General features: G+C 40.5%; 1 long non-coding RNA gene across 4 annotated transcripts; it reads left to right on the forward strand.

Moving 5' to 3' along the window:
• The first annotated feature begins 1020 nt into the window (after window positions 1-1020).
• Window positions 1021-6739, forward strand: LOC123149234 (uncharacterized). Of its 4 annotated transcripts, none has more exons than XR_006474540.1 (6): window positions 1021-1523; window positions 1631-1737; window positions 1816-1905; window positions 4066-4162; window positions 5090-5405; window positions 5880-5955. It is a non-coding gene; the product is annotated as an uncharacterized lncRNA (long non-coding RNA). The 4 variants fall into 4 exon arrangements; XR_006474538.1 differs by having other exon boundaries at window positions 1022-1523; window positions 1816-1858; XR_006474539.1 differs by lacking the exons at window positions 4066-4162; window positions 5880-5955 and adding an exon at window positions 6493-6739 and having other exon boundaries at window positions 1023-1523; window positions 1816-1858.
• The last annotated feature ends 5678 nt before the right edge of the window (window positions 6740-12417 follow it).

The raw sequence follows: 12417 nt of genomic DNA on the forward strand, positions 1-12417 counted from the left end.
GAAAATTGATTTGGTCCAATTTTGCAACAAATATTTGGTAGGTCCTTCACAAAAAACTCATTTTGGGCACTCGAAAAATGGAAAATTGATTTTTTTGTCCAAAGAAAATGAAAACTCTCTTAGGCAACATTATTTGCCATTCCAATATGCACCCTTGTGCACAATATAAGATCATTTGAACAAATTATGCCATGAATACGGCCATAAGATTGACCATTTCGCTTGAAAGCCATGAATCTTCATAGATGATAGGTCATTTATGAAAACACTTTTTTAAAAGAATTGCTATATTATAAGTTTATTATTCTTCCTGGTAACTTGGTCACATATAGTGACACAATGCGAAAGTTTTCCAATTTTTTGATTTTTTTGAATTTTTAATGTCCGTTTTATAATGCGGTCAAAACGGCGGGAATGACCGTTCCTAGCTAGTGGTTGAATCTTGGAATTTTTTTGAGATTTCTCTGATTAAATAGATACTTAAGTACTTATAAATGATTTTTGAAAAAAATAAAAAGCAAACTATGAGGCAGTTGCAGTTCAAATTTGACCCGCTTCAATCGACGAAAATTTGTCTTTTTCATGAAACGTGGATCAAATCTTTTGACACCCAAATTTTTGGTCAATTGTGCATTAAATATGTCCTAGTATTTTATAAAATTGATTTGGTACAATTTTGCAACAAATATATGGTAGGTCATTAAAAAAAAGACATTTTAGACACTCGAAAAATGATTAAAAATAGCTAGAAAGATCAGAATTGCATACAAATTGGTCCTTATCCATAAAATGTGGTCTAACTTCAATGAAAATTTGTGTGGTGCCCTTTTGCAATTTTTTTTGATAACTACTTTACAAAATCTTTCTATTTTTAATATTTGAAAACTATTTTAAGTTATTGGGTTTTCGAATCAATCAAAACTCTTCCCACAAATCGATGACATGGCGCACATTCATCCATCCATCCATCTCTCCATCCCAAATCCATCTACAGAAAAAAAATAATGAAAAAGAGATACCCCACTCGCAGCCCAAACCCTAGATCAGATCCCATCAACCCCTCCCACCATCGCATCCCTCCTCCCTTGTCCCCATCTCCTCACCGCCGCCGCCACCTCCTCCCCGTCCCCGGCACCCTCCCGATCCAGTCCTCCGTCTCATTCCCCTCGTCCAAACCCACCAACGCGACGGCGCACCCACCCACCCACCAACGCGGGCTCCTCTCTCCCTCGTCTCTCCCTCTCCCCCGCACCACTCCTCGCTGCCGCCACCACCACCACCTACGGCGCCCGATCCCGCCTGAATCCGGTCTCCTCCGGCGGCGCCGAGCACACCACGGTGACCCCATCCCTCCGCTGCTTCCTCCCATCCATGGCGGCGAGCGAGCCAGCCAAATCGACCCCCGTTCCCCGAAAGCAGCGGCAGCACCACCCACCCATGGCTTCCCTGACGGCGAGATCCGGCCTCCGCTCCCTGGCGGCGCGCGCCAGGCCCCCCGCCCCGGCCCCGGTTGGGTGCCGCATGTACACCTCGCGAACCCTCCCTCCCTCTCTTCTATCCCCCGATTCGATCGATCGTTTGACGTGGATTTGGGGATTTTTCTCGTTTGATTGATGATGATGCCTCGCAGATGAGACGACCAAGTGGGAGAAGATCACCATCATGGGGGCCATCACCTGCACCCTCCTGACGGCCTGGAACCTCTCCAAGGGCCACCCCCACTTCGACGAGCCGCCGGTCAGATCTCGTGCCTATGTTATATTTCGGGTCTTGTGGTGGCCGTGACCCGGGTCTGATCTGTTTCTCGTGTTGCAGGCCTACCCCTACCTGCACATCCGCAACAAGGAGTTCCCCTGGCGTATGAATTGTCTACCCCTTCCTTCCCGTGCCCATTTCAATGCCTACGTCTGTAACTTCCTCCTTGATTTGACTGTTTGCGATGTGATTTTTATCAAAAGTCACATGGTTTGATTGGATGCGATATGCTATGGGTTAAAATGGGCAATATGTGTATGCTTTGGGTTTCACATTTCCTTCTAGGTATATGGTGTGTTTCATTTGTTAGTTGGATTCAGCTGTACACAACTCACTGAAATACTGAATAATGTTAATGATTCAGTCCTTCTCCTTCGCGCGAGTCCTCTCCCCTGCTGCAGTCCTTCTCCTTCACCCGCTGTTGTCTCTCTCTCCCACATCTTTGCTGCTGCTCTTCTTCCTCACCTCCATTGCTGCTGCTCTGCTTCCTCACCTTCATTGCCGCTGCTTCTCTTGTGAACCTCAAACTGTTGTTGCTCTTCTCTTAAGTCCCCACGCTGCTGCTGCTAACCCTGGTGTTGCTCCTCTATTGCTGCACCTCCTGCTGCTTGCCTCTTCTCTGAATCCACTAAACCTGCTGCTGCGCTTCTTCTCTGAACCTCTTTCTTGCTGCTCGCTGCTACTCCTCTCTCTATCCCCATGCTTGCTTCTTCTTCTCCTAACCTCGCTGCTGATCTTCTCTGAAGTCTGAACCCCCTACTGATGTTGCTGCTCTCTCTCCCTATCTATTTCTCTCTCTTTCTTTCTCTATAACTAGTAGGGCGACCCGCACATTTGCGTGGCTAGACTTTGTATATTTCTTTCATATTTTTGTATTTTTTCTCTACCTGTAATCTATAGTTTTATTCCATACATCAGTACCTATATAAAAATGATAGTCAAAATATGTATCCTCAGGAATCATGATTAACCTTGTAGAAATGTTTGTATAACATTGTTTCTTAAGATATGTATGTGGTACAATGAAAGACTAAAGAGCCCTATGTCTTTGTCTAGCGATGCCAAAACATAGGCTTTGTTAATAATTTTGAGATTTCATTTCTCCACATTTTCGCACCCCTTCACATTTATATTTTCACCCAATATATCTTTAGGATCCCCACTATAAATGTAAACCATGATAGCACGTAGCGGTACCTTGTTATATGTTCCATCATCGGCCTCTTCACCAACCACATTGTGCTTATTTTTCTATTAAGAAAATGTTATCCGTTCATATATATGCTTCCATGTCATCTCATCTTAATGTAATTCGAGAATGGTGCGAAAATTGCTAAAATAATCTCCCAGTGGTACTCATCAAAGCTTGTTACTTTTTGATCATGCCTATTACATTTACTTCTACTTATACTTAATAAAATAAAGTTTAGATTACATACTTGACATGAATTGGTGCTTCCTTTTCTGCTAAAACAATCTCTACCATTCAGTGTGCCTTGTAGTTATACTTGATATTGTTTTCCCAGCCAGTATTTGCCCTATGTCTAGATGCTATTGGACTTATTTGTGTCGATGCATGAGCATTCCCATAGTATTTAAATTATAGAAAAAAATATGTTGACCAAGACATTGGCTTGAATTCTGCATTTGATTGTATAACATCTATGTGCAAGATATATATTTCTCTCCTCGAGTTCCCCACATAGAGGATGAAGCACTCATTTAAATATTTTTGTTAAAGACATGGGCATGTGATAATATATGCGTAATAAATGGCACTTAGATTAATTAACAACCTACCACACAAAATCATTTCAACAGTAATTACATGTCTAAACTTTGTGCCGTCTTACACTTTCTGTGTCGCTACTATTTATGCAGCCATTTTGGTTTCGCGATAGAACAATATTATGCCTGTCAATCGTCATTGTAGACTGACCATTTTTCCGATGTTATTTTCTGTGTCAATGTTTCTCTACATCAACTTACGTTGCAATCCTTTGAAATTGTATAACTACTATATTTTATATTTAATGTTAATATCATTTGCATTTTGAGAAAATTTTATGTTAAACTTTACATGCTACATTTTATATTTAAGTCTGGTAGCTAATATATGCTATTTTCATTTATTTTTCTCAAATTCAGATTTTTTTAGAACAACTTCACATAAAAATTGAAATGTACTCTTTCGCTATATATAATATTTTTTTTAAAATTCCACAGCTTTTTCTTGAGGGAAAGTTTACCTTCTCTTTAATATGTATGCGTACTGATCTCTCTCTTTGCACGTGTGCATGTTGGACTCAGTTGACATCGGGATGACATCACTCATATCAGTCTTGCCGGAGGCTAATCCTGTAGTGTCCGGCACTAATACGTACAGCCGGAGGCTGACTTTTTTTGAGTACGTAGGCACTAAAACATGCTTCAAATAGCAATGTGTCCATCATGGATCCTTTCCAAATTTTATCACAGCATAATTTATTTATTTTAATTGCTTGTAGCACATACGTGGAAGCACCTTTTTCCCTTCCTTTCTTTACTATTAGTACATGCAATGCTTCTACGCATATATGTGCTGGACTCTTTTTTTTAGGATCTATATGTGCTGGACTCTAGGACGCGCACGTGTATCTCCGGCAACCTGTTTTTAGAAAAAAACTTAGCTGTAGTTTTTCATTCTTTCTTTTTTAGTTGGTTATTTCCAACTTCTTATTCGTGCATCATGTACGTGCCGGCTCGACATATATAACTTTAGAACGTAACATAATATCTTTAAATCTCAGCCGTAAATATTACTAATCAACAATGTATATTATTTTGCTTATGTGGAAGAATGTGGTGCCTTATTTGTCTTCTGTCTTCATTATATAATAGATAATAGATTCAATAGAACTAGTATTGTATAACGATATGACATGTTTAGTTTTAGACTTGTGTTGTGTGGTTTTAAATTGCTGATCCGTGAACTGAATTGTGGCATATGACTCTCTGTTCTTATGTGTGGTAATTAGTTACACCTGTCACATGTGTTCTGCACTTGTTGAATAAATGACTTCAGTTTGTAGTACTTGTGTTAGCTTTGTTCCTGTGGTATAAATGTTTTCAATTTGTAGTACTTGGGTTAGCCGAGCATCATCGCTGATCGTCTAGTCCCAAGGAGAAACGACATCCGCTGTTTGTGGGTGATTCACTTAGCTATATTTACAGCCGATCACCTAGTTGCATTTATTTACTGTTGTTGCTATGCCATCGTGATGACACATTCGTTCATGTTGTATTGCTATTGATTTTGTCTCTCTCGTGACGGTATTTTGGCATTGTTATGCAGGAGCCATGGGTTTGACTTCGGCAAAGGGGATCGCCCTCACCGTCTCCTTGTTTTGGCCTCCTCGCGTTTCTGCTCGGTGTCATTTATCTGTTATACTATATGAATCATGCATGCTGATACACTACTGTGCAAGTTCTATGGTATGTGAGTTCCTTTTGTTGCTGCAAGCATTGATACAATATGTCATGTTTAGGGAGCTCTGCATCTGAGTCTCGGTCATCCTGCACAGCGAGGAGTTGGGCCAAGGGAGCAAGCAGTGCTGCTGGTTCCTTGAGGCCGGATTGAGTAAGATGGTGCACCACGACGTGTGGCACGAGTAAGAGGCTTTTGTATGAACAAGTCCAGTTTTTTTATTCACAACATCTAGCTTGTAGATTCAGCAATTATCTTTGCAAGGTCGTCATGGCACTTATCCATTGACCTATCATCCATGCTTGTTTTTGAGCTACTGCCACTTTGAGCTATTGTAGGCCTGGAGCTGCTATGTTCCATTGTTGGACCAATCGATTGCGACCTCTTAGATCTGTCATATGGAGTGGATAAATTTAGAGCGAGCTTACTAGTAATCTGAGCACCTGTTAGTTTAGTCCGGTAGGGGATTAGAGTGAAATGATCATGTAGGAAGTTGGTACCATAAATATATGAATGGCTACAATCCTTGAGAGAACCTGGCTCTACTTTTGCAAATGTTTAGTTTACTCATGATATGGTTTCTGTAGCTATGTGGCGCCACATTAAACATTTGTTTGATGTAAATAGTGGTCTGAGTTGCTTAGTTTTGGTGCTTCAGGTTGATGCATTGGCACATGCGAACTATTGAGGATAGGGTATCCTTTTTGGCGCAGTAAGCGATTGGATTAGGCAAGTTCAGTTCTGCAATCTCTTAGATATTATTTTTGGTTCTTCTGTGATGATTTCAGCAGCTCTGAAAAAATGTTGGGCTGTATATTTTGTGATTGTGTGCAATTCAATCATTATCTGCATGTTCTTGCTAGCAAATGTTGTTAGTAGAGGTTAGAAACACATAAATTCTGATGTTGTGCATTTAAATTCTGGGATTGCATGTTATTTGCAATCAGCTATGACTGCCGGCATTTAGATTCCATTTATTTGATGTATTTGAATTCAGGCCCTTCGATATGAATGGCCATATCAAAATATAGGCAGCCATATTGTTTCAAAACGCCGGGACTTGGTGTCTTTAGCTTACAAAAATAGAACCGAAGATTCGTATGCTCATTGCAATGTGCTAAATCAGGAGCACCTTTGTTCCATAATGTGTTTTGTTAACAGCCACTTTTGGCTAGGAGTTGTGCTAGCGAATTACTTCTTGTTGTGCCTTGTTTTTATCAGTTCTTGTACTGCAGCTCTTACTTATAAATGTGGCAATTCCTCTTTTACAGGAGCTTCAGGCATAAAAGGAAGTTGGAAGTGTGAAACCATGAAGATTGCTCAAGAAAGTACGGTATATTATATATTGTAATAGTAGACATATCTAGGTTGTAAAGATTGTAATAGACTAATTTAGTGTTGTTTTCGACGAATTTCATGTGCTCTCTGGTCTGTTTGAAATATTGATCCTGTATGTGATTTCAATACTTGTGAAATGGAAACCTGCGATCTACATAAAAATGGGAGATAAGTTTTGAATTTTTTGTCGTGTGGGACCAGCTATGAGATCAACATGACAAGTGGGACCAATTTGACTAGTGGGACAAGCTTCAAAATAAAATGTCCGAAAATGTATAATAAGAAGATTGTAAAAAGGTTGTGGCCCGGAAATTAAAAAGGACGAATAGTTGGGCCAGGCCCATGTAGCTAAAAAAATTAATAGAAAAAAAATCAAATAGGCTGAATTGTTGGGTTAGGCCCATGTATAACAGCGAACTGGATCGGGCTGATTTTAACCACGTCAGCTTGCCACGTCGGATCCGACGTGGCCTACGCAGACAGCTAGCGACCAAAACAGAAGGTTGTTGAACCAATGACCTTTTGTTTTGGTCGTTGCTTTCCACGACCTTCTCACACAGAAGGTCGTTAATTTCAGTTTACAACCGTCAGCTTTTGACCTTCTGTTTTTGGTCACGAAAAGGTCGCAAATGAAAAATAATGACCTTTCAGCGACCAATAGTGATGGTCGCAAGTTGACATATTTCTTGTAGTGATGAAGTGACTATTCAATCTTTCTGTGTCTATTTTCAAATGGCACTGCATGCAGTGACTATACTATTCTCTTGTGTAGTTCAATCAAAATTGCGGTCACTTTGTGTGTTTGCCAAATAGCAACGGGCAGACATCTCTGTCTGCACAAATATCAAGCAGTTAGTAAACATATACCCCACCTTATATTTTCGGTTTAAACATGTCTCTTCCGCTTAGCATCTGTCATGTTTTGCACTGGACAATTTGATACAGTCATGTTTTGCCCTGGACAATTTGATACAGTCATGTTTTGCCCTGGACAATTTCATATTGAATTGATTTGCTTGTTCAGAGTAGAAATATAGCGCCTATTCTTCATCAGACCAAGGATATCAATGTTCGCAGTGATGGAAGAGGTGAAATCGATAGAACCGAAATTGAGCATCCAATCATTGAGTCATGTCCTGCACCTCCAATGTAGGTCCACCCTGCCAATAAATTCACATGCAAACCACTAGTATTACTATCTAATGACAGTACAAAAAGAGTAGCAAGATAGTAGCAAACCATGTACCTTCTTAATGAACAGCTCATAGTGCCACCAATTGGATATAAAGGTTTGGAAGAAAACATGCTCCTGATGTTGAACCAGTTGGACTTTTTGTGCAGTTCCACTAAAATTGAGCATCCCAATTTGCGTAGATATTGAAAGTGTGATTACTATAAAAGTGGCACTAGTTGAAGCATAGACTCACAAATATAAGCATTCCAATTTCTTAATGTGAAAAGGTAGCAAGACTGTTTCTAACCACCTGTTCGAAGGAATAAATAAGGCAACAGCGGCTGATGTCAGAAAGGCATATATAGTTCTTTCTGAAAGAATGATCGATTCCTAACCTTTCCTCTTCTTTTAAGCATATTTTATGCAGTTCAACTAAAATAAAATGCCATCACCGCCTTGACAATTCAGTGACACTGTACAAAAAGAAATGACTTAATATTACATCATGATGTCAGGTATGTAGTCGACAAGCATTAGAGACAAACTTACAGACCTCCTCCGATAACATAATGAATATTAATTTTAACAAAGGTGTGACTAGCTTTACCGGGATAATTTTAGTGAACTCTACACCCTCTGTTTCTTAATATAAGACGTTTTCGCGGTTCAGTTTAAAGTACCCAAACGTCTAGTATTTAAAAAATCAGGTAGTAGTTTTCTTAAGCACGTATCTGGGAAAGCTTGCCACACTTTATTTATGTCCATACGCTAATGCAACACCATTCAAAATTTCGAATACTACAAATATACACTAATCCAGTGGCTAGTGCAACACTAGAGTAGTTATTTTATGACAGGGTACAATACAATGGTTTTACTGAACATATTTCAATAAACTCCGGCACTAGAAGATTTCTATAAGAATTAGCAATACAAAATGTAAAAGGTAACACCTTTCAACATTGGTATACTAGCTGTACATGAGCATTAAACCAAATACAAAAGTCTAAATATAACTAGCATTATTAACTAATGACAGTATAAAAAATTGCAAACCATATACCTCCAAGGTAAATATCATTTCGAACTCGGGGAACCTTAAAAATTGCTATCCCAATCTTGATAATTGATCAAACATAAAAATTTGATCGAACGAATCAAGAGAACAGCCGGAGGAGGAGGTGCCCACTCTTGACCTTTCCTCTTGTCTTCATGATTTTTTGTGCAGTTTAACCAAAATAAAATGACATCAGCGCCTTGGCATTTTGGTGACACCGTACAAAAAATTAACTTATCTCATGAAAGTGAGGTATGTAATCTATAAGCATTCACAGTGCAAAAATCTGAAGGTAGTAACAAGTTTCATCATTGGTATACTAGCTGTGCAACAACATTAGAATGCCTTAGCTGAAAAATCTTTAATACATCCACAATCAATAGCTAACCTTGAAATAATCCAGTGACATTAAATAACATTGCTTAAATTTATTGGTGGCATTAGACTGAGTGCGGCATTAGTTAAATGTGGCATCACTTTAGCATTAGCATTGCTTGACTTGACTGCTGGCGTTATACTAACAGCAAAAAAGTGACAATAAGAGCATGAGAGGCCCATTCGGACAGTGGGCGCACCAGTACGATGTACCTTCATGGAGCAACAAATATTCAGGCAGCATATGTGGATTACATCCCATTTTTGTTATGTTTAGCCACCTTTTTCCTATGTGAGGATAACAAACCGATCGACCTGGTCATTCTCTATTGCGTTGTCATGCCTTTCTACCCTTCTTCAACCAAGAGACACGAGACTCGTTTCTTAGCTACTGATTTTCCCCTTTTCAACCTAGATGCGCGTTCGATGCTGATGACCCACAAGTGTAGGGGATCTATCGTAGCCTTTTCGATAAGTAAGAGTGTCGAACCCAACGAGGAGCAGAAGGAAATGATAAGCAGTTTTCAGTAAGGTACTCTCTGCAAGCACTGAAATTATCGGTAACAGATAGTTTTGTGATAAGATAATTTGTAACGAGTAGCAAGTAATAACAGTAAATAAGGTGCAGCAAGATGGCCCAAACCTTTTTGTAGCAAAAGGCAAGCCTGGAAAAACTCCTATATGAAGGATAGCGCTCCCGAGGACACATCGGAATTATCGTCAAGCTAGTTTTCATCACGTTCATATGATTCGCGTTCGGTACTTTGATAATTTGATATGTGGGTGGACTGGTGCTTGGGTGCTGTCCTTACTTGGACAAGCATCCCACTTATGGTTAACCCGCATTGCAAGCATCCGCAACTACAACAGAAGTATTAAGGTAAGCCTAACCATAGCATGAAACATATGGATCCAAATCAGCCCTTTACGAAGCAACGCATAAAATAAACTAGGGTTTAAGCTTCTGTCACTCTAGCTACCATCATTTACTTATTACTTCCCAATGCCTCCCTCTAGGCCCAAACAATGCTGAAGTGTCATGTAGTCGATGTTCACATGACACCACTAGAGGGATGACAATATACATCTCATCAAAATATCGAACGAATACCAAATTCACATGACTACTTATAGCAAGACTTCTCACATGTCCTCAGGAACAAACGTAACTACTCATAAAGCATATTCATGTTCATAATCAGAGGGGTATTAATATGCATAATGGATCTGAACATATGATCTTCCACCAAGTAAACCAACTAGCATCAACTACAAGGAGTAATCAACACTGCTAGCAACCCACGGGTACTAATCTGAGGTTTGGATAAAAAGATTGGATACAAGAGATGAACTAGGGTTTGAGATGAGATGGTGCTGGTGAAGATTTTGATGGAGATTGACCCCCTCCCGATGAGAGGATCGTTGGTGATGACGATGGTGATGATTTCCCCCTCCCGGAGGGAAGTTTCCCCGGCAGAACAGCTCTGCCGGAGCCCTAGATTGGTTCCACCTCGTGGCGGCGGAGTTTCGTCCCGTAAGCTTGCTTATGATTTTTTCCTCGACGGAAGACCTCATATAGAAGAAGATGGGCATCGGAGGGCCACCAGGGGGCCCACGAGGTAGGGGGTGTGTGATATCTACTACACAACCTTCTTCTTGTAGACGTTGTTGGGCCTCCAAGTGCAGAGGTTTGTAGGACAGTAGCAAATTTCCCTCAAGTGGATGACCTAAGGTTTATCAATCCATAGGAGGCGTAGGATGAAGATGGTCTCTCTCAAGCAACCCTGCAACCAAATAATAAAGAGTCTCTTGTGTCCCTAACACACCCAATACAATGGTAAACTGTATAGGTGCACTAGTTCGGCGAAGAGATGGTGATACAAGTGCAATATGGATTATAGATAATTGTTTTTGTAATCTTAAAATATAAAAACAGCAAGGTAACTAATGATAAAAGTGAGCGTAAACGGTATTGCAATGCGTTGAAACAATGCCTAGGGTTCATACTTTCACTGGTGCAAGTTCTCTCAACAATAATAACATAATTGGATCATATAACTACCCCTCAACATGCAACAAAGAGTCACTCCAAAGTCACTAATAGAGGAGAACAAACAAAGAGATTATGGTAGGGTATGAAACCACCTCAAAGTTATCGTTTCTGGTCGATCTATTCAAGAGTCCGTAGTAAAATAACATGAAGCTACTATTTCCGTTCAATCTATCATAGAGTTCGTACTAGAATAACACCTTAAGACACAAATCAACCAAAACCCTAATGTCACCTAGATACTCCAATGTCACCTCAAGAATCCGTGGGTATGATTATACGGTATGCATCACACAATCTCAAATTCATCTATTTAAACCAACACAAAGAACTTCAAAGAGTGCCCCAAAGATTCTACCGGAGAGTCAAGACGAAAACGTGTGCCAACCCCTATGCATAGGTTCATGGGCGGAACCCGCAAGTTGATCACCAAAACATACATCAAGTGGGTCAATAGAATACCCCATTGTCACCACGGGTATCCCACGCAAGACATACATAAAGTGTTCTCAAATCCTTAAAGACTCAATCCGATAAGATAAATTCAAAGGGAAAACTCAATCCATTACAAGAGAGTAGAGGGGGGAAACATCATAGGATCCAAATATAATAGCAAAGCTCACGATACATCAAGATCGTATCACCTCAAGAACACGAGAGAGAGAGAGAGAGAGAGATCAAACACATAGCTACTGGTACATACCCTCAGCCCCGAGGGAGAACTACTCCCTCCTCATCATGGAGAGCATCGAGATGATGAAGATGGCCACCGGAGAGGGATTCCCCCTCCAGCAGGGTGCCAGAACGGGTCTAGATTGGCTTTCGGTGGCTACGGAGGCTTCAGGCGGAGGAACTCCCGATCTATTCTGCTCTTCGATGGTTTTACGGTATAGTGGTATATATAGGAGGAAGAAATTTGTCATGGGAGCCACGAGGGGCCCACGAGGGTCGAGGGCGCGCCTAGGGGGGTGGGCGCGCCCCCTGCCTCATGCCTTCCTCGTTGCTTCCCTTACGTACACCCCAAGTCTTCTGGATTGATTCCGTTCCGAAAATAAGTTCTGTGAAGTTTCAAGTCAATTGGACTCCGTTTGATTTTCCTTTTCCGCGATACTCTAAAACAAAGAAAAAATAGAAACTAGCACTGGGCTCTGGGTTAATTGGTTAGTCCCAAAAATAATATAAAAGTGCATAATAAAGCCCAT

This window comes from Triticum aestivum, chromosome 7A, assembly GCF_018294505.1.
Source record: "Triticum aestivum cultivar Chinese Spring chromosome 7A, IWGSC CS RefSeq v2.1, whole genome shotgun sequence".
NCBI classification, from domain to species: Eukaryota; Viridiplantae; Streptophyta; class Magnoliopsida; order Poales; family Poaceae; genus Triticum; species Triticum aestivum.